This window comes from Vitis vinifera, chromosome 10 (assembly GCF_030704535.1).
Source record: "Vitis vinifera cultivar Pinot Noir 40024 chromosome 10, ASM3070453v1".
Classification (NCBI taxonomy): Eukaryota; Viridiplantae; Streptophyta; class Magnoliopsida; order Vitales; family Vitaceae; genus Vitis; species Vitis vinifera.
The window spans coordinates 27447934-27471498 of record NC_081814.1 but is presented as its reverse complement, the minus strand read 5'-3'; positions in this window follow the sequence as shown (position 1 = coordinate 27471498).

Sequence of the window (23565 nt, the reverse complement as noted above, 5' to 3'; positions counted from 1 at the left end):
CACCATCAACACCAGCATTGCAGTCTCAATCACATCTCTAGGCTCCCCCCATACAGTTGCCACCTTGGTGCACATCATCCTTCCCTTATTACTTCTTTTCTTTCTTGTGAATTTTCACTTTTTTTTTAATCTGGATTTCAAAACCATTTTTCGTCAAAATAACTCTAGTTTTCTTTAAAATTCCTTAGGAGTTTCTAGGCATAAAATCCAAATTTTAACGTACTATTTGCTGCCATTTTCCTTACGGAACGTGTTTTCATTATTTTTAACTAATTTTCTTGATTTTTTTTAATAAGCATGAACAAGCTTTATGATTCCAAATAATGGAATTCATTGAACCAATTCATGCAAAAGCAATTAGGGCCTTGGTGGGGGCCCAACATCCATGATATTTTGTTTAATATTTTTTTTTGTTCGATATTTAATTGATTGTGCTTCCTCTTTGTGGAACATGAGATTATTTTGAATTTGTTATTGGGCTAACCTTGTTTCCCCTAGAGGCGTATTAGCTTGCTATCCAAGTACGCCTCCCCACACTTACTTTCAAGAGTTCCATGGACACGTATGCTATTGATGACTATATCCATGCTTGATGTGATTCTTGGATGCTTAGATGTATGCTTGAATAAAACAAATGTTGTGTGTTGTATTTCTATACTAACTTTGATGTTTTATGATAGCACTTGAGAAGTAGTTCAAGTACACACTTTGACTTTCTTTTATGATCATGATTGGACTTTTAGCTTGAAATGTTAATTCTAAAATCACCTTAGCCTACCTGGGTATCTATAACCAACCAATTAATTACCTCATTTCCCTCAACTTAGTCAGTAGAGACCTTTGTAGGGCTTAGAGGGGTGCTACCTTCTAGAGGTACCTTCCCAATAGGTAACCTGATTCCTAGACCTAGACTTGGGTTTTTCAAAGACACGCTTTTCCAAAAACTATGGAGTTATTTTTTTAGAGTTTTCTTTCTTGTTTTATTTTTCCTTTTAAAATAAAATAAAATAAGTGGTGACTCTAACTTTTCCAAAACCAATTTTTCACTAATAAAAGTGAGTCTCATCGATGAGTGGGAACGCGTGCGAAAAATGCGGGTCCACAAGGGGTTATGGCACACATCGTGGCATGGGTCATGTGTTCTAGAATATCCTCTAGCACCATGCCATAGGTCATTACAAGTGTTGTGGCATGAGTGGTGTCACGCGTCATGTATCTTGGCTCAGGCCATGCCACCATGGCATGGGGCTCATGGCACACATCATGGCACAAACGATGACACACATCACATGTCTTGGCATAGACTATGGCACCAAGCTAAGGGTTGTGGCAAGGGGCGATGGCATGTGTCACACGTCTTGGCATGGGTGATGGCACATGTCATGACACGGGCGATGACATGCGTCATGGCACAAGTGGTGGAATGCGTCATATGTCTTGGCTTGGGTCATGGCACGTTGGTAGGGGTCGTGGCGCACTTCATGGCATGAGCAATGGCTCATGACGTGTCTTGGCACGAGCAGGGACACCATGCCAAGGCTCATGGCACGGGTAGTGGAAATCATCACATGTCTTGGCTCGAGCTATGGCACCATGCCAGGGGCCTTGGCAAACATCATGGCACGAGCGGTGGCATGCGTTACATGTCCTAGCACGGGTTGTGGCACCATGGTAGGGGCTTTGGAACACATCATGGCATGTGTCATGTGTCATGTGTCTTGGCTTAGGTTGCCGCACCATGGTTGGGGTCTTGACACGCGTCATGGCATGGCCAGTGACACGAGTCTCGTGTCTTGGTATGAACCGTGGCACTATGCTAAGAATCGTAACACTCGTTATATCACGACGGTGACATGCATCATGTGTTTTGGCTTGGGTCGTGGCACCTTGGCAAGAGTTATGACACACATCATGGCACGAGCAGTGGCGTGTGTCACGTGTCTTAACATGGGTCGGGGCATCATGCCAAGGGTTGTGGCACGCGTCATCGCATGGGCGATGACACACATCACATGTCCTAGCACGAGTTGTGGAACCATGGTTGGGGCCTTGGCACGCATCATGGTATGGGCAGTGGCACCTGTCACGTGTCTCGACACACATCACCTGTCTTTGCACACATCATGTGTTATGACACCATGCTAAGGGTTGTGGCACGTGTCATGGCACGGGCCGTGGCATGCGTCACGTGTGTTGGCACGGGTTGTGGCACCATGGCAGGGCCATGACATGCGTCATGTCACGGGTAGTGGCACGCGTCATGTCACGGGTGGTGACATGCATCATGGCACGGGTGGTGACACGCGTCATGGCACGGGCGATGACACTCGTCATGGCACGGGCGATGGCACGCATTATGTTTCTTTGCTCAGGCTGTAGCACCATGCAAGGGGTTGTGGCACACGTTATGGCACGGGTAGTGGCACACATCATATGCCTTGGCACGAGCTGTGACACCATGACATGAGTCGTTCATGTGTCTTGGCATGGGCTATGGTACCATGGCATAGGCGATGACACCTGTCACGTGCCTTGGCTCGAGTCATGACACCATGGTAGGGGCGTGACATGTGTCTTGGCAAGGGTAGTGGCATGAGTCACATGTCTTTACACAAGTTATGGCATGCATCATGTCATGGGCGGTGGCATGTGTCACATGTCTTGTCAACAAGCCACAACACCATAATTTATGACTCATGTTGCTTTGTTTTTCACTTTATTCTAGACTCTAATGCTTTGTATTTCAAGCATAGTTGACAACTTGATACACTAGTCAAAGAAGATGATCCCTTCAAGGTAATATCCTACCACTTTACCTTGTTAAATTTTAATCTAGTTGAGCACATTGGGGACAATGTGTAAATTAGGTTGAGGGGGGAAGACATATGCCTTAAATTTGTTTGATTTTTTTTTTCTCAAAATCCCTTAACTTTGGGAAGTTAATGTAATTCATGTCTTACTATAGTGATTCATAAATTCTTTTATATGCAATCTTTGTAAGTTTAACATTTTTCTTTGGAATTTGAAAAGAACCATGAATAGATAAGAGTATTAGTTTATTTACCTTTTCTTTTTATACCTTTGATTGCAAAAATAGTTAGGTTGAAAGCTTATGACACCTTAATTTTTCTTTTGAGGGTGATTTCTGCTTAAAAGTCATGACACACAGAGAGCATGTGTACCATTTTGATATTCTGATTTAGACAATTTCCTTAACTTTAAAGGATTGTTCTTAAGTGACAAAAGATATATATATATATTTAAAGTAAGACTAATGGAACTTGAGAAACTATCCGATGAGGTAATGAACTTGTGTCTTCAAGCCTTGGTGGCCAAAACCAACTAGTTAGGAGTTATCAATATCTTGCTCATTACACAAGCTAAACTCAGTTTCAAAAAAAAAAAAAAAAAAAGTAGAAATTAATATTTGGGAAATTCGACCTTGTTCTACCTTAAGCTAGGATGATGTCTAAGGAGTAAGTGGCTTGTAAAGGTCCTCAATACCTAGTACCTTGGTTGAAAACTTGAGAGTTTTCAGTGGTGATTTCATAAACTAAGAAAAAAAAATCTTCATTTTTTAAGATAAAGAAATATGAAATTTTGAGTTTAATGAAAAAGTATTAAGAAGAATACTATGAAGGGACACCAAATTTAATCAAATGAGATTTAGGTGGAAAAACCAAATCAAGGGAAGTTTGAGGGGGATGCTAAACATTGATGCATGCTTATGTATAAGAAGATAAGGTGAGGAAACTATGAAATTTTATATCTTATGTTCCCTTCTCAATTCCAAGAAAATATGATGGCTTAAAGAATTATGTGTAAAAGGTATTGATTGAGTCACTATACTTGCATGAACTCCATTGTGCTTGTTCCATACTTTTTATTCTCTCTATTTGCTAGGGACTAGCAAAGTTTAGGTTGAGAGGGATGATTAGAGCCACAAATTGTGCTATAATGGCAGTCCCTCGCTCAACCAGCAGCGACAATACATCTTACTCAGCGGATGCCACATGCAGAACAACCAATTCCTCCACAAGTTAGCCATCCTTCTGAACCTACATGTGGACAACCCTATGGCTATCCCTCTTCTGGTCAAGTTTAAGATTAACTTGTTGTTGGTTCTCTTCTTCACATGTATGACCACCTCGGTGCTTCTCCATTACTCCCTCGAAGAAAGTAGATAGATGAGATGAGGTTATGAAGATTATTCAGCATGTCTAGAAACTCATGAGAAGTAAGTGTGGGTTCAGAAGTCAAATTCAGAAGCAGCAGATGATAATGATAAGAGAATAAACCTAGCAAGGAGTCACCTGCCAAGCCAAGATGGAATTCTTCTCTAGATTCACACAGGGTGGATGGCAACCCTGACAAAGGGGAAAATGAATTAAAGAAAGGAGGCACTGATTCTTTCTTTTCATTTCAATGCAATTGAATCCCCGGAAAAAGTAAGAACTAGAAGCCCTTCAGCAATAGAGTCCAGGAAGCATTCAGGGGATTCTCTTCCTTAGATCATTGAACTCAAGGAGAAAACTACAAGTTATGATTTTTTTTTTTTTTTTTTTTTTTTTGTATTCAGACCAAAGAAATAAGGAAAAACCCCAAGGTAAGGAAAACTCAATAATCTCAACAGTGCATCTTATGGGTGATAGAGTTTCCCAAGTTCAATCTCTTAGTAATCTGGCAATAAACAATCTTGTAAGTTTCTTAAACATAGATCATGGGCAACCAGATTCAAATGAGCCATTGTCTGAAGAAGATGATGATGATGAGTAGCAAAATGTGGCTTAAAAATGGGCACATCATGTTTATTTCTAAGAAGATGTCTGGATTTGCTAGAAAGGAACTCACTCCTCAAATCAGAAAATAGTTTCTTCTAGTTTAGACAGTCATAGCTTTTTTGCTCACCAAACTAGGGACAATTCAATGAACATCTAAAACAATTTCTGCAAAGTCTGCCCAGTCTAAGGAAACTCGCTTTCATCAACTTATGAGCTTAAAAGTGGTATCTAAAGACCTTGATATACTTCTTATGCATCCAATTAACAATCCAGAAGTTCAGATTGGCAGTTAACGTTTGTTATCATGGATCTTAACTAGACAAAGGTGTTGGGTTACACTATGGAGCACACCGTACTAGTCTCTAGCCGGAGCTAAAACAAAATGTAAGCCACAACATACAGCCTGTAGATATCAGAATGAAGATGCAACCAGAACAAGGTCATTGATGTATATGGAGTAAAGAAGAATCAGAGCTTGCCATTGTCAGTAACTCTAATGTTGCTGCCGATTATGAATCCAAGTTGCAAAATTCAGATTTGAGGGTCAACATAATTTTATTCAGTTCAACAGAATGCACCAGCAAGACAGTCTCAAATCTCATTCACAAGCTCCACTCCATCATAGCAACCTTGCTACAAGCATCTTCTCCCCTACTTGCCTCTTTGATTGGGAATTTACTATTTTAAATTGAATTTCAAAACCATTGTTCAACTAAACATTCTCAACTTTGAAAAATTCATCTTTAGACCTTCTCTAGGCAATAAAATTCAGATTTCAACACCCTTTTGCTGCTATTTTCCTTCCGGCACGCATTTTCACTATTTTATTTGATTTTCAACTGATTTTCTCGATTTTTTTTTTCTAAGCATGAATAAATTTTATGATTCCAAACAATGGAATTCATAGAACAAACTCATGCAAAATTAATTAGGGCTTTGGTGGGGGCCTGACATTTATGATACTCTCTTCAATATTGTTTGCTTGATATGTTGATTTTTTTTATTCTCCTTGATGACATACATGAATTCGTTTTATATTTATTGTTGAGATACCCTTGTTCCTATAGACGTGTGGATGCTCGCTAATCAGGTACGCTTTTTCTACCCTTCAACTCTAAAATTCCATGAATATGCATATTATCATGAACCATGACCATGTTTGATGCCATAATTGATTGTCTTGATGCTTGTTTGATCATCTTTGATAAAATACATATAATGTGTCACGTTCCCAAACTAATCTCTTATGTTTCATGATAGCGCTTGAGAAGCCGTTCAGGTACGCACTTCGACTCTCTCTTATGGTTGATTTTCTTGTTAGGCATGCAATATTAGAAATCACCTAGCCTACTTAGCTACCTATAATTAACTGATTAATGGTCACACTTCCCTTAACTTTGTCAGTAGAGACCTTTATAGGGCTTAGAGGGGTGCTACCTCCTAGAGGTACCTTCCCAATAAGTAACCTGATCCCCGGACCAAGACTCGGGTTTTTCAAAGACATGCTTTTCCAAAAATTATGGAGTCACATTTTAGGGTTTTTCTTTCTTGTTTTATTTTCCCTTTAAAATAAAAATAAAATAAGTGGCGACTTCGAATTTTCTAAAAATTAATTTTTCACAAATAAAAAGCGAGTTTCGTCGATCGAGTGGGGGCGCACGTGAAAAATGCAGGTCCACAACTATATATACTTATCTCTTGATTGATTTATTAGTTGTGGCATGATAATGCACTTTGAGTTCATGAGTTATGGCTGTTGAGGTTAAATAGGGAGAAAACATTAATGTCAACTTTTTATAGGTGTGCTGGGAATTTGCTAGAAAAAAAAATAGTAATTGAATTATTGGAGTGATAATGCAACTAGAATATTGATGTTAATGGTTAACCTCCTCCAACCCTTTCTTTCAAATGCTGATAATATGCATATGATCATCTTGTAACTAGAGGTTAAGAAAACAAGTGGAAACTATTATTTAAATAAAAATGGAATTAGATTCAATAAGGTTCATTAGTGTTGACATCTAATTTTGTGCTGTGACATTGACTAATAATAAGTGTGTTTCATGAATCTATTTTGACATGTATGGTTAGTGACACATGGATGACTACCCAAAAATCATACCATTAGTGGTCTAACTCCATGTAGCCCTTTGTTTCTACACGGTTACTGCAACCAATGGGAATGGATCTCCTTCCTGTGCTAGAATATGGTGGAAACCTTGGGTGGTTGCCCAAGTTCCTTGGATTCTCACAAGAAGTGGATGCTTACTCATGGCAGATGCTGAAGGAAATTCTCTTACTTTATCTAAAGATGGAGGAAGCCGCCTCATAAGGTGAATGAAGGAGAGGCCACTCTCAACATGCTACAAAGGCAGTGACCATCTCGTTGGGGGTGGAATAGTTTGTGCTGTTGTAACCTTGTTGTATCCAGATTGAAAAAAAAAAGGGCTATCTCTTTCCATTTTTATTGCTTTTCCTACTGAAATGGCTGGCTGGTTGGCACATGAATTGTCTCATTGGCTCATGGGTTGTAGTTTAATTGGCTTCCATTTAGAAAATCCATGTGAATAAACTTAAAGGATCATAGCAAAAAGGGGGATTTGGTTGATTGAAAAGCTATAGCTTAAAAAGCCAAGTCTTTAAGTTCTTTGAGATTTTTTGTTTTTTGTTTTTCTGATTTTTAAATTTTAGGAGTCTTTCTGGAGACTACTACTATACTTTCCATTTCCTTATCACTCTTCAATATTTTGTACTCCCCTCTCCAACATGGACACCTAAGCATCGAAGTGGCCAACCTCATTTTTTGTTAAGAATCCTATTTCAAACAATTTGCTAATCTCAATGTTAATGGATAAGGCTTACTATATGTCATGTTGTGATGAAAGTTGTTAGTGTCCTTCGTTGGTGACAATCATGAAGTGTGATGGTCATGATAACTTAAAAGTAATTAAAGCTTTGAAAACTTCTAAAGCAAAAGTATAAGGGGAACCTTAACCTTTCTAGCTTTAGGAACTTATGGCTTTCAACACCTGATTTTAGGACTATAAAGAAGTGGTGGAGTGTGGCCCAAGTCATTGGTTGGAAGGTTATTCAAAAGCTTGGTTTATTGAAAGCTTATCTTAAAGTCTGGATTGAAGGCTTCTTTGGTAAAGTTGGAGAGAAAAAAAATCATATGGTGGCTAATAGAAGAAGGAAAAAAAAAAAAGCTAATCACATCTATTTATGTGGAGCATGGTTGTATTTTAGAGAATTAGTATCTAATTTATGTGGAAATTTTAAGGTTCTTTGATCTCCTTTATGAGTGAAGGAACATTGAGAGGTTGAGGATTGAAGGGTTAGATTTGTTGCCCATATCAAGTGTTGAAGTGGACTTTCTAGGAGGAAAAGATTTGATGGACCATTTTATAGATTGATAGGAAGAAAGCTCCTTGAAAAGTTATTTAGGCAAAGTTATCTTGGAAGTTTTTTGACAAATTCTACCATGATGGGGTTGTTAATAGGAGTCCCAACTCTTCATTGCTCTTATCCATAATGTGATCTTGTTGAATGATTTAAGGTTGGTAGAAAGTTTTTGTGGGTTCATTACCATTTTCTACTTTTGGAATTGATGGGTTTATCTAACCTTGAGCTTATCTTCAAAATACTTGGGTTAGTTTCAGGTTTTAACATCAACATCGACAAGGGGTGCCCTTTGTAAACTTTGGTATGCCCCTGTGGTATCTCTTTTTGTAGCATCTTTTTTATATATTCAGTAGAAATATACTTTGTGCTTATAATAAAATAAAAAAAAGAACCCTAACTATAATTTGTGGAGCACTTTCAACCTAGCAAATGGGAGAGAGTGAGAGAGAGGGTGAAAGAGAGAGTGAGAGAGCGTGCGATGGAGAAGAAGGAGAGAATAGTGAGGCGACTCGAAAAAGAAGGAAGGAAAGTAGCTTCACGGTGGAGTCCAAGATGTTTGAGATCGTCTTCGATGAAAGAAGAGGGAAACCCTAGTTTCTCATCATGGAGCAGAAGAGAGGGGTCTCGTCATGGGTCCGATTAGGACCAAAAAGTCTAGGGCTTTTCATGGAGGGCCTAATCCACTGCATAAAGGACGAAAAAGAAGAGAAATGGGGAAAGGAATGGAAAGGTAAGGGGAAATCGTATTGAGGTATTTATTGAACAATCCTGGTAATTGTGTAAGCTAAGTTATGCCTTCTATACACTTTTTCTGATCATTGTGCCCCAAAATTTAAACTTGAGGAAACATGGACCAATAGTATGTATGAAGTTAAAGTAAAACCTCTAGCTTTGAACCAATCCATCTCATCGGCTATTACTAGCGAGGGTATGAGCAACCGGTCATCGGGGTAACCGGTCGACCGGTTACATTTGACTAGTCGAGGCTCGGTCGAGTACCGGTCAAGTAGCCACACTCATTCTCTCTCACATAGTTGGTTGCATCTTGGAGAGTCAATATTTTATGACTGTGGTTTTGCATTATAGGGGGTTAAATTATGAACTAGTAATTGGTTGTTGAAATGACATGGCTTTTTAAGTTTTCAATGTGATTTGCCTTGGATCCATGTCTGAAGGGCCTGACACAAGGCTGGTGAAGGGGGTAATACAAGGCACCATTCGAAAGTTATCACTGCCCTCACACAAAGGCTATGGGTTACTTCAATTATGCAACCGTATATGGAAGGGGTCCTTCCAATTATATCCAGTTATAGTATGGTTATATAATCCATTCGGATAAATTTTCAAGATTATAAATACAGCAAGTAATTGATCAACATGTCCATTATGTGAAGACTTAAGTAATGGTAATAATTCAAAAAACATTATGAATTATGTATATCAATTGATATTTTTTTGTTGTTTATATTTAATTAAAAACTCCTGACACAAGTATGATCAGAACATATTAATTCAGTTTTGTTCCTTGTAGTCTTCAATTTCCCTTTCCTCAGCTGTAGCAACCATCAACTCATCAAAGTTCTCGATCTTCTGAACCAAAAATTCAATCTGAAAGCGAACAAAACAAATAGGGTAAAGTCAGTCTCGCATCCTCCAAGGTGCCTTGAAATAGTAGCAATAACTGACTCATAATAAATTAATATGGCATACTGTCACACCTTGAATGTTTTCTTGCCCTTTTTTATGCACACATACAACACTTGCATAAATCAAGGCATTTTGAAGATACTATGTCACTCGAAATTAGTTTGTCACGGTAGGCAACATTATGTGACATCGAAGGTAAGGAGGATGAACATGGGAAGAATGGAGGTTCGAAAGAATATAGCTTTAAAGAAATGAGCAAAGAATTTTTCGAAAATCATTTCAAATCCTTCAAGTTAGGTAGCCTTGTACACCCTTATACAGTTAGCACATTGGCCTTGTACACTTAGTGTAAATGCCTTGTACAGTTGGAGAAATCCGACATACTACAACTGAATGAGTGTAAATGGGCGGGATAACCACTTGTCAATGTCATAGCTCAGTGAAAATGGGGAAAATGAAACCCAATTTAGGTTCCCATTCATCATAAGTGTGCTAGCACATTCCAATGAATGTGAACGAAGGGAAATGAGGAAGGAGTACGAGGAATGTCCCCCTATGAAAAAAGAAATGAGCAAAGAATTTTTTGAAAATCGTTTGAAATCCTTCAAGTTAGGTAGCCTTGTACACCCTTGTACAGTTAGAACATTGGCCTTGTACACTTAGTGTAAATGCCTTGTACAGTTAGAGAAATCCGACATAGCCACAATTGAATGAGTGTAAATGGGCGGGATAACCACTTGCCAATGTCATGGTTCAGTGAAAAGGGGGAAAATGAAACCCAATTTAGGTTCCCATTCATCATAAGTGTGCTAGCACATTCCAATGAATGTGTACGAAGGGAAATGAGGAAGGAGTACGAGGAATGTCCCCCTACGAAAAAAGAAATGAGTAAAGAATTTTTCAAAAATCGTTTAAAATCCTTCAAGTTCGGTAGTCTTGTACACCCTTGTACAGTTAGCACATTGGCCTTGTACACTTAGTGTAAATGCCTTGTAAAATTGGAGAAATCCGACATAGCTACAACTGAATGAGTGTAAATGGGTGGGATAACTACTTCCCAATATCATGGCTCAGTGAAAAGGGGGGAAATGAAACCCAATTTAGGTTCCCATTCATCATAACTGTGCTAGCACATTCCAATGAATGTGTACGAAGGGAAATGAGAAAGGAGTACGAGGAATGTCCCCCTATGAAAAAAGAAATGAGCAAAGAATTTTTCGAAAATCGTTTGAAATCCTTCAAGTTAGGTAGCCTTGTACACCCTTGTACAGTTAACACATTGGCCTTGTACACTTAGTGTAAATGCCTTGTACAGTTGGAGAAATCTAACATAGCTACAGCTGAATGAGTGTAAATGGGTGGGATAACCACTTTCCAATGTCATGGCTCAGTGAAAATGGGGGAAATGAAACCCAATTTAGGTTCCCATTCATCATAAGTGTGCTAGCACATTCCAATGAATGTGTACGAAGGGAAATGAGGAGGGAGTAGGAGGAATGTCACCCTATGAAAAAAGAAATAAGCAAAGAATTTTTCGAAAATCATTTGAAATCCTTCAAGTTAGGTAGCCTTGTACACCCTTGTACAGTTAGCACATTGGCCTTGTACACTTAGTGTAAATGCCTTGTACAGTTGGAGAAATCTGACATAGCTACAACTGAATGAGTGTAAATGGGCAGGATAACCACTTGCCAATGTCATGGCTCAGTGAAAGGGGGAAAAATGAAACCCAATTTAGGTTCCCATTCATCACAAGTGTGCTAGCACATTCCAATGAATGTGTACGAAGGGAAATGAGGAAGGAGTACGAGGAATGTCCCCTATGAAAAAATAAATGAGCAAAGAATTTTTCGAAAATCGTTTGAAATCCTTCAAGTTAGGTAGCCTTGTACACCCTTATACAGTTAACACATTGGCCTTGTACACTTAGTGTAAATACCTTGTACAGCTGGAGAAATCCGACATAGCTACAGCTGAATGAGTGTAAATGGGTGGGATAACCACTTGCCAATGTCATGGCTCAGTGAAAAGGGGGGAAATGAAACCCAATTTAGGTTCCCATTAATCATAATTGTGCTAGCACATTCCAATGAATGTGTACGAAGGGAAATGAGGAGGGAGTACAAGGAATGTCCCCTTATGAAAAAAGAAATGAGCAAAGAATTTTTTGACAATCGTTTGAAATCCTTCAAGTTAGGTAGCCTTGTACACCCTTGTACAGTTAGCACATTGGCCTTATACACTTAGTGTAAATGCCTTGTACAATTGGAGAAATCCGACATAGCTACAACTGAATGAGTGTAAATGGGCGGGATAACTACTTGCCAATGTAATGGCTCAGTGAAAAGGGGGAAAATGAAACCCAATTTAAGTTCCCATTCATCATAAGTGTGCTAGCACATTCTAATGAATGTGTACGAAGGGAAATGAGGAAAGAGTACAAGGAATGTCCCTTTATGAAAAAAGAAATGAGCAAAGAATTTTTTGAAAATCGTTTGAAATCCTTCAAGTTAGGTAGCCTTATACACCCTTGTACAGTTAGCACATTGGCCTTGTACACTTAGTGTAAATGCCTTGTACAGTTGGAGAAATCCAACATAGCTACAACTGAATGAGTGTAAATGGACGGGATAACCACTTGCCAATGTCATGGCTCAGTGAAAATGAGGAAAATGAAACCCAATTTAGGTTCCCATTCATCATAAGTGTGCTAGCACATTCATATGAATGTGTACGAAGGGAAATGAGGAGGGGGTACGAGGAATGTCCCCCTATGAAAAAAGAAATGAGCAAAGAATTTTTCGAAAATCGTTTGAAATCCTTCAAGTTAGGTAGCCTTGTACACCCTTGTACAGTTAGCACATTGGCCTTGTACACTTAGTGTAAATGCCTTGTACAGTTGGAGAAATCCGACATAACTACAGCTGAATGAGTGTAAATGGGCGGGATAACCACTTGCCAATGTCATGGCTCAGTGAAACTGGGGAAAATGAAACCCAATTTAGGTTCTCATTCATCATAAGTGTGTTAGCACATTCCAATGAATGTGTACGAAGGGAAATGAGGAAGGAGTACGAGGAATGTCCCCCTATGAAAAAAGAAATGAGCAAAGAATTTTTTGAAAATCGTTTGAAATCCTTCAAGTTAGGTAACCTTGTACACCCTTGTACAGTTAGCACATTGGTCGTGTACACTTAGTGTAAATGCCTTGTACAATAGGAGAAATCCGACATAGCTACAACTGAATGAGTGTAAATGGGCGGGTTAACCACTTGCCAATGTAATGGCTCAGTGAAAAGGAGGGAAATGAAACCCAATTTAGGTTCCCATTCATCATAAGTGTGCTAGCACATTCCAATGAATGTGTACGAAGGGAAATGATGAGGGGTTACAAGGAATGTCCCCCTATAAAAAAAGAAATAAGCAACAAATTTTTTGAAAATCACTTGAAATCCTTCAAGTTAGCTACCCTTGTACACCATTGTACAGTTAACACATTGGCCTTGTACACTTAGTGTAAATGCCTTGTATAGTTGGAGAAATCCATAATAGGGACGACCGAACAAGTGCATATGGGTGGGAAAACAATGGTTCCACTCTCATGGATAAGGGAAAATGAGGAAAATGTTAAGCCTCGTTTCGCTTCATATGCATCATTAGTAAGGGAGCTAATAGAATGAATTAACATGGTAGCCATCAGATAAAATGCGTGCAATGAGGCACCATTCAAGCAATATGTGTGAGGAATGTCCCCGACGATTGGAAAAAGTAAATGAGTAAATTCTTCAAAATCACTTGAAAACCCTTAAGATACACGCCCTTGTACACCCTTATACATTTAGTACATTGGCCTTGTACACTTAGTGTAAATGCCTTGTACAGTTGCAGGAGATCGACCTAGGTACAACTTAACGAGTGCATATGGGCCGGTTAACCACTTCCCAATGTCATAGCTCAGTGAAAAGGGGGAAAATGAAACCCAATTTAGTTTCCTATTCATCATAAGTGCACTAACTAGTCCCCACAGCTCACCGTCTGCACCATACCCATTTATTCTCTAGAATATAAACCCAACAACCAAATTATAAAGTGAGGAATTTTCAAACAGCTGAAATGTCATTTTTTAGGAGATCTTTTTCGACGGATTAACTGAAACTTTCTTTCATTTACTTAGCTTGTGCTTCATTCGTATGAGACAAGATGGATATGATCAAAGCCTCATTTATACCCCACCCTGCACCCTAAAACACGCTGTTATTAAGTTCAAAATTTTTTAAGAACACCCCAACACGATATCAAAACGGATGTCTTTCCTCAAACCTTGTAAACAAACATCCACCACATCATCAAAGGAACCAACATGATGAAATCAAAATGTCAGAAAATTTAATTAACACACACCCTCATTTCGATTTGGGAATGATGATGATCACATACATGCAAAGGCTTTTCTGAGTTACTCACAATCCTCGGTTGCACGATTGGGGGACATTCATAGTTGGCTTCGTCTTTGACCATGGTGTTTACGGAGGGAGAGAAAGGGGTAGGAGGGTGGTGACCCTTTTTGCCTTTTATTTGAGATTTTTCAATCAGATGACATGGCATTTCAAGTTTAACACCTTTGAAACCACTTTAATTTACAACCATCTGACTTGAAAATAATGAAAGGCATATTAGTCAGTTAATATCTCATAGCCTTTCTATAAATTTTGTTAGATATATGGACCATTTGTTAATTTTTGGGCCCAATTGGGCCCAAAACACAATTCTCCCTTTTTTTTTTAGCATGACACTTGTTGATAATAATATTCAAGAACATGACTACTACCTAAGAAAATTTATTTGCAATCCTTGGACCATTTGAACGAATTTAATTTATTGTTTTATAGAAATTGATCACTTATTCAGATTTTAATGTGACATAGTCTAGCTAAGGTTCAGAAGCAAACTTACTTTTTATGACATGACACTTGTTTGTGATGATTTTTTTAGGAATATAATTATTTTACAATTAAATATCTTTATATTCTGAATTGTTCCACCTAATCATTTGAAAAGTTGACCACTTACAAAAATTGAATCTAGTATCGTTTAGTTTAGTCAATGAAGCAAACTGATTTTTTATTTTTATTTTTAACTTGACACTCGTTTATAATGATTTTCAGGAACATAACTATTACCTAAGAAAATTTCTTTGCTATCCAACTTGCTGAACCTGACCATTTGAATGAATTAAAATTATTGGTATATAAAAATTGAGCACTAACTCATATTTTAATGTAGCATAGTGTAGCTATAATTAAGGGTCTCCAAAAAGCCCACGGCCCGCGGCCCAATTTAGGCCCGGCCCGGCCCGACGGGCTAAAGCCCGGCCCTAGCCCATTTATGGGCGGGCCGGGCCGCGGGCCTAATTTTAGGCCCGTAGGCCCGCCCCTTAGGCCCGCCCCTTTAAAAAAAAACTACAAAAATAAAAAGTATTAAAAAAAATATACTTTATTTTTATATATATATAACTAACTCATTTAATAAACACAAAAGGAATGTAGCTCAGTTGGTTAGAGCCTTGAAATTTAAGCTTGAGGGGAGGGGTTCAAATCCCCCCCTCTCCCTTCATTTATTTAAAAGCCATTTTGGCTTATTTAAAAAAGCCCGATGCCCGGCCCGGCCCGCCCAGCCCGCCCCCCAGCCCGCTAGCCCGCGGGCCTAGAATTTTATCATGGCCCGGCCCGGCCCGGCCCGTTGACCAGTCAACGGGCCCATAGGCCCGGCCCGAGCTGGGTCGTGGGCCTCCTATTTACGGCCCGGCCTGGCCCGCCCGTTGGAGACCCTTAGCTATAATTCATAAGCAAACTAATTTTTTATCAAATGAAGCTTGTTTGTGGTGATTTTTCAAGAGCATAACTATTTTATAATCCAAATGGTTCCACCTGACCATTTGAAAGAATCAAATTTATAGTTTATCAAAATTGACCACTTAAATTTAATCTTGCATAGTTTAACTCAATTGGTGAAGCAAACTAATTTATTTTTAGCTTGAAACTTGTTTCTAATGCTTTTCATGAACATAACTACCACCCAAGAAAATTTCCTTACAATCTGAATTGATCAACTTGACCATGTGAATGAATTAATTTTATTTTTATGTAGAAATTGACTACTAACTCAAATTTTAATGTAGTATAGTTTAGTTCAAATTTGAAAGCAAGTTAATTTTTTATCACACAACACTTTTCTGTGATAGTTTTTTAGGAACATAACTATTTTACAATTAAAGCAAGCTCGGTTTAATGCGTAGGTGGAGGATGTTTGGAATTAGTTAGTTGAAAAGAGGAAGAGGGGTTAGAATCCTTGTTTCTCTAAACCTTTTAATGATTGGGAGGTGGATTGTCTGGAGAGATTTCTAGTGTGTTTGCATGGGAAGAAAGTGTTTAAGGATGCGAAAGATACAATTCTTTGGACAGTGACAAAGAATGACAAGTTTATAGTTAATTCCCTTTATAATATTTTGAAACTCAAAAACTTCAAGGTTTTTTTTTTTTTTCCCAATGAGAGAAATTTGGCTTTCATAGGTACAACCTAGAGTTAGTTTTTTTTTTTTTTTTTTTTTTTTTTTGGTGTGGGTTAAAGTTCTAATCTTGGATCAAGTTTAGAGACAAGGATGGTCTTTAGCAAATAGGTATTATTTTTGCCATTTGTATGAAGACTCCATAGATCACTTGTTTCTCCACTATGAAAAGACAAGGGTTTTATAGGTTGTTTTTTTGCATTTTTTGGGTGCTTCTCTTGTCGGTTAGAAAGACACTATTGGGGTAGCATGGTTCTTTTGTGGAGAAAAAAATGCATAAAGGTTTGGAGTGTAAGCTCTCTATGTTTGTTGTAGATGGCTTGGAAAATAACATCCAATGACAAGGTATTTTCATTCCAAAGGCTGAAAAGTGATTTTGTTTTCTTTCTTTGGTCAAAGACTAAGTTGCTTATAAATGATTGTCCTTTGACTTTAGTGAGCTTCTTTGATTGGTTAGGCACTTTGTGAGTATTGTAGTTAGGTTGGGAATTCCCAAAAAAATACCTAAGTGTTGTTAGACTACTTGACTTATGAAGATCAAGACATTGGGTTTGCTAAGAGGCCAAGCTAAGTAACTAAGTTTGTGTTTAATGAATTTGAATCAACCTTATTCTCAAAGTGTTGATTGTCTTGAATCATTTTAAAAGAGTTAGGAAAGTATGGGAAAAATATTTTTGCTAAAAGTTTTATATTACCCTATTTTTGGATCGTTTAAAGTGCAGGGGTATATCTATCCAAATTACTTCTTTTTGTGATCTTTTTCCAACCAGTAGATTAAGGGTTTCATATCCTTTTAAAATTAAATTCTCTCTTTTTTGGAAAAATGAGTCAACAACAATCGGTTCTTTGCTCTTCTTTCTCTTTCCTTTTTAAGGTTGTTTTCTTTCCAAGTAAATCTCATACAAGTCTTCATGCAAATCATTTAATGGATTTTTTGAAAAGAAAAATGGTTGAGTTCTTTAAACATTCATCTCTCATTCATTTGGGTTTAGGTGAATAACCGTGATTCTCTATTGTCCAAAATACTAAGCCTAAATTACGTAGCAACTTTGGCCAAGAAAATCCAGAGAAAGAGTTACTACGACTTTTGTAGTACTTCGAGTATCGTCCTCAAGGGCTGACCTATGGAAGTTGTTAAACTAGGTCTAAAAGATTGCTATTTGCTAAATTCTTCAATTAGAAAAAATAAAAATATGATTTTAACAAAATTGAATTTAATAAAATAAACCTTAAATGAATTGCAAAAGAATGATTGATTTCTAATTCTAATAATTCAATATTAGGGGTTCCACAATCCAACTTTGGGTATAGGGCCTCAAGCAAAACAAGGATATCAATTTTAATTAGTCTTAGGGTATTCAAAATGTGGGGTCAAACGAGATCAACTTGAGTTCCACAACTTAGGGTTGCATCCGTATCCTAACTTTTAATATTTTATTTGATTACTAAAATACGAAATTGATGAATGGCTACTAAAATTGGGTTTAGGTCTAGGAGTTAGGCCTTTACCACTTTGTGTAGATTTGTCTTAGGGTAGATAACAATAGCAAAACCTCATATAACTAGAAATCAAGAATTACCAAGATCACTAGTATCGAGGAATGGGCTATTGTACCATCCCCTAATTCAAACTAACATTATATTATATTTCTATTTTCATCTATTATGCCTCAACCCTTCATTCATTCCATTATTAGTTCAATTTTACCCATTGTTTTTCGTTGGCTCTAACCCTAGGTTTTCATGTTTTAAACCTCAAGATGGCTTTTTAGTCTCTCGTGGTGATGATTTCATTCACACAATTCATAAAATAAGAATAAAGAACCATTCTTAAATAAAAAGAAATTGGAAACAATTTATTAAAATAAAGAAAACAAATTGAGAATCTTCAATGTCGTCTTCTCGTCCTAAGAAAATCTAAGAACTCTAATGCCTTATTTATAGACTAAAAGTTAAGTTGACACATGGAAAGATCCTAGAGAGCATGTAAAATCTTCTTTTCAAATCAATAGCTCTCAATAAAAGTTGAAAAAATTTGAGTCATGGGAGCCTTTAATGAAAAGATGTCGATTTCACATGAGGATGATTCATTTCGCATGGTCATGTGAAATATAAATGGATCGACAACATTCTAACATCATTTTGGCACATTTGGCATGGTCGTGCAAAAATTCGCATGTTCATGCGAAATTAATTCCCAAGTTGTTGTAAAAACAATCTCTCTGGTCCATTTTTCCTGTTCATGCGAAGTTGACATTCCTTTGATTCCTCTTTGCATAGTTCTTTTCAATCATCCATATCTTCCTCGTTTCAACTCCGATTTGCACACCATTTGAAGCATTGGATTCTTGACTTCTCAAGCTTCAAAAGATATATAGAATTCCAAAAAAAAACCTCATGAAGTACTTTAAATATCATCTCAAAGTCATTGTATATGGTGTTACTAGAATTTGAGTTCCAATTGGAGTATGTGAACTTTAAGCCATATCCTTCAACCTTCTTTCTCGTGTTTTCTTGCTCTCTAATTCTTTCCACAACCTTTGTTTCTTTTTCTCATGATGTGAATTGCTCCACTTTCATTTATCAAAATTTTCCTCATGTTTCACACTTTTGGAGCTCGTTCTAAGCATATCTAGTCTCATTTCCACCATGACTAAAAATGACTCCTCCAACTTGCATCTTTTTTATCATTTAAACCTGAGATTTATCTCAAGATATATTTTAGATCCATGGCTAGGTTCTTAGCAACAATTTAAGTTAAGTTGGGTGAATTGAGTCTTTACATTTTCATAATACATTCCTATATGTGCCATTATAGCACAATTTGTGGCTCTAATCATCCCTCTCAACCTAAACTTTGCTAGTCCCTAGCAAATAGAGAGAATAAAAAGTATGGAACAAGCACAATGGAGTTCATGCAAGTATAGTGACTCAATCAATACTTTTTACACATAATTCTTTAAGCCATCATATTTTCTTGGAATTGAGAAGGGAACATAAGATATAAAATTTCATAGTTTCCTCACCTTATCTTCTTATACATAAGCATGCATCAATGTTTAGCATCCCCCTCAAACTTCCCTTGATTTGGTTTTTCCACCTAAATCTCATTTGATTAAATTTGGTGTCCCTTCATAGTATTCTTCTTAATACTTTTTCATTAAACTCAAAATTTCATATTTCTTTATCTTAAAAAATGAAGATTTTTTTTTCTTAGTTTATGAAATCACCACTGAAAACTCTCAAGTTTTCAACCAAGGTACTAGGTATTGAGGACCTTTACAAGCCACTTACTCCTTAGACATCATCCTAGCTTAAGGTAGAACAAGGTCGAATTTCCCAAATATTAATTTCTACTTTTTTTTTTTTTTTTTTTGAAACTGAGTTTAGCTTGTGTAATGAGCAAGATATTGATAACTCCTAACTAGTTGGTTTTGGCCACCAAGGCTTGAAGACACAAGTTCATTACCTCATCGGATAGTTTCTCAAGTTCCATTAGTCTTACTTTAAATATATATATATATCTTTTGTCACTTAAGAACAATCCTTTAAAGTTAAGGAAATTGTCTAAATCAGAATATCAAAATGGTACACATGCTCTCTGTGTGTCATGACTTTTAAGCAGAAATCACCCTCAAAAGAAAAATTAAGGTGTCATAAGCTTTCAACCTAACTATTTTTGCAATCAAAGGTATAAAAAGAAAAGGTAAATAAACTAATACTCTTATCTATTCATGGTTCTTTTCAAATTCCAAAGAAAAATGTTAAACTTACAAAGATTGCATATAAAAGAATTTATGAATCACTATAGTAAGACATGAATTACATTAACTTCCCAAAGTTAAGGGATTTTGAGAAAAAAAAAATCAAACAAATTTAAGGCATATGTCTTCCCCCCTCAACCTAATTTACACATTGTCCCCAATGTGCTCAACTAGATTAAAATTTAACAAGGTAAAGTGGTAGGATATTACCTTGAAGGGATCATCTTCTTTGACTAGTGTATCAAGTTGTCAACTATGCTTGAAATACAAAGCATTAGAGTCTAGAATAAAGTGAAAAACAAAGCAACATGAGTCATAAATTATGGTGTTGTGGCTTGTTGACAAGACATGTGACACATGCCACCGCCCATGACATGATGCATGCCATAACTTGTGTAAAGACATGTGACTCATGCCACTACCCTTGCCAAGACACATGTCACGCCCCTACCATGGTGTCATGACTCGAGCCAAGGCACGTGACAGGTGTCATCGCCTATGCCATGGTACCATAGCCCATGCCAAGACACATGAACGACTCATGTCATGGTGTCACAGCTCGTGCCAAGGCATATGATGTGTGCCACTACCCGTGCCATAACGTGTGCCACAACCCCTTGCATGGTGCTACAGCCTGAGCAAAGAAACATAATGCGTGCCATCGCCCGTGCCATGACGAGTGTCATCGCCCGTGCCATGACGCGTGTCACCACCCGTGCCATGATGCATGTCACCACCCGTGACATGACGCGTGCCACTACCCGTGACATGACGCATGTCATGGCCCTGCCATGGTGCCACAACCCGTGCCAACACACGTGACGCATGCCACGGCCCGTGCCATGACACGTGCCACAACCCTTAGCATGGTGTCATAACACATGATGTGTGCAAAGACAGGTGATGTGTGTCGAGACACGTGACAGGTGCCACTGCCCATACCATGATGCGTGCCAAGGCCCCAACCATGGTTCCACAACTCGTGCTAGGACATGTGATGTGTGTCATCGCCCATGCGATGACGCGTGCCACAACCCTTGGCATGATGCCCCGACCCATGTTAAGACACGTGACACACGCCACTGCTCGTGCCATGATGTGTGTCATAACTCTTGCCAAGGTGCCACGACCCAAGCCAAAACACATGATGCATGTCACCGTCGTGATATAACGAGTGTTACGATTCTTAGCATAGTGCCACGGTTCATACCAAGACACGAGACTCGTGTCACTGGCCATGCCATGACGCGTGTCAAGACCCCAACCATGGTGCGGCAACCTAAGCCAAGACACATGACACATGACACATGCCATGATGTGTTCCAAAGCCCCTACCATGGTGCCACAACCCGTGCTAGGACATGTAACGCATGCCACCGCTCGTGCCATGATGTTTGCCAAGGCCCCTGGCATGGTGCCATAGCTCGAGCCAAGACATGTGATGATTTCCACTACCCGTGCCATGAGCCTTGGCATGGTGTCCCTGCTCGTGCCAAGACACGTCATGAGCCATTGCTCATGCCATGAAGTGCGCCACGACCCCTACCAACGTGCCATGACCCAAGCCAAGACATATGACGCATTCCACCACTTGTGCCATGACGCATGTCATCGCCCGTGTCATGACATGTGCCATCACCCATGCCAAGACGTGTGACACATGCCATCGCCCCTTGCCACAACCCTTAGCTTGGTGCCATAGTCTATGCCAAGACATGTGATGTGTGTCATCGTTTGTGCCATGATGTGTGCCATGAGCCCCATGCCATGGTGGCATGGCCTGAGCCAAGATACATGACGCGTGACACCACTCATGCCACAACACTTGTAATGACCTATGGCATGGTGCTAGAGGATATTCTAGAACACATGACCCATGCCACGATGTGTGCCATAACCCCTTGTGGACCCGCATTTTTCGCACGCGTTCCCACTCATCGATGAGACTCACTTTTATTAGTGAAAAATTGGTTTTGGAAAAGTTAGAGTCACCACTTATTTTATTTTATTTTAAAAGGAAAAATAAAACAAGAAAGAAAACTCTAAAAAAATAACTCCATAGTTTTTGGAAAAGCGTGTCTTTGAAAAACCCAAGTCTAGGTCTAGGAATCAGGTTACCTATTGGGAAGGTACCTCTAGAAGGTAGCACCCCTCTAAGCCCTACAAAGGTCTCTACTGACTAAGTTGAGGGAAATGAGGTAATTAATTGGTTGGTTATAGATACCCAGGTAGGCTAAGGTGATTTTAGAATTAACATTTCAAGCTAAAAGTCCAATCATGATCATAAAAGAAAGTCAAAGTGTGTACTTGAACTACTTCTCAAGTGCTATCATAAAACATCAAAGTTAGTATAGAAATACAACACACAACATTTGTTTTATTCAAGCATACATCTAAGCATCCAAGAATCACATCAAGCATGGATATAGTCATCAATAGCATACGTGTCCATGGAACTCTTGAAAGTAAGTGTGGGGAGGCGTACTTGGATAGCAAGCTAATACGCCTCTAGGGGAAACAAGGTTAGCCCAATAACAAATTCAAAATAATCTCATGTTCCACAAAGAGGAAGCACAATCAATTAAATATCGAACAAAAAAAAATATTAAACAAAATATCATGGATGTTGGGCCCCCACCAAGGCCCTAATTGCTTTTGCATGAATTGGTTCAATGAATTCCATTATTTGGAATCATAAAGCTTGTTCATGCTTATTAAAAAAAATCAAGAAAATTAGTTAAAAATAATGAAAACACGTTCCGTAAGGAAAATGGCAGCAAATAGTACGTTAAAATTTGGATTTTATGCCTAGAAACTCCTAAGGAATTTTAAAGAAAACTAGAGTTATTTTGACGAAAAATGGTTTTGAAATCCAGATTAAAAAAAAAGTGAAAATTCACAAGAAAGAAAAGAAGTAATAAGGGAAGGATGATGTGCACCAAGGTGGCAACTGTATGGGGGGAGCCTAGAGATGTGATTGAGACTGCAATGCTGGTGTTGATGGTGCTGCTTGATGATGTTTTCCCATGGTCAAGAGCAACCTTCAGAACTGACTCATTTGTTGCACTCGTAGATTCAGCAGGATGTCTGGGATCAGCAACCATGGGGGAAAGTCCTCTGACTACAAGCAATTGCCTTGCTTTGAGGATTAAAAGAGAGACACTTCAGTAAAAAAGACTTCGAAGGTAGAAAAGTATGATGCTTTAGATGTAACAGCTTAAAATCACAAGCTTTGACAACCGAGTTTTTATCAAGGAGATTTGGAGACTTCAGATTTCTATGTACAGTAGTAGGATGGTTTGTGTGATAGTAATTCATCCCCTTGGCTACATCAAGAGCCATTCACAATCTCCATCTATTAAAATAGCAGGCCTAAAGTTCCCATCCTTTTGACTTGGAGAAGCAA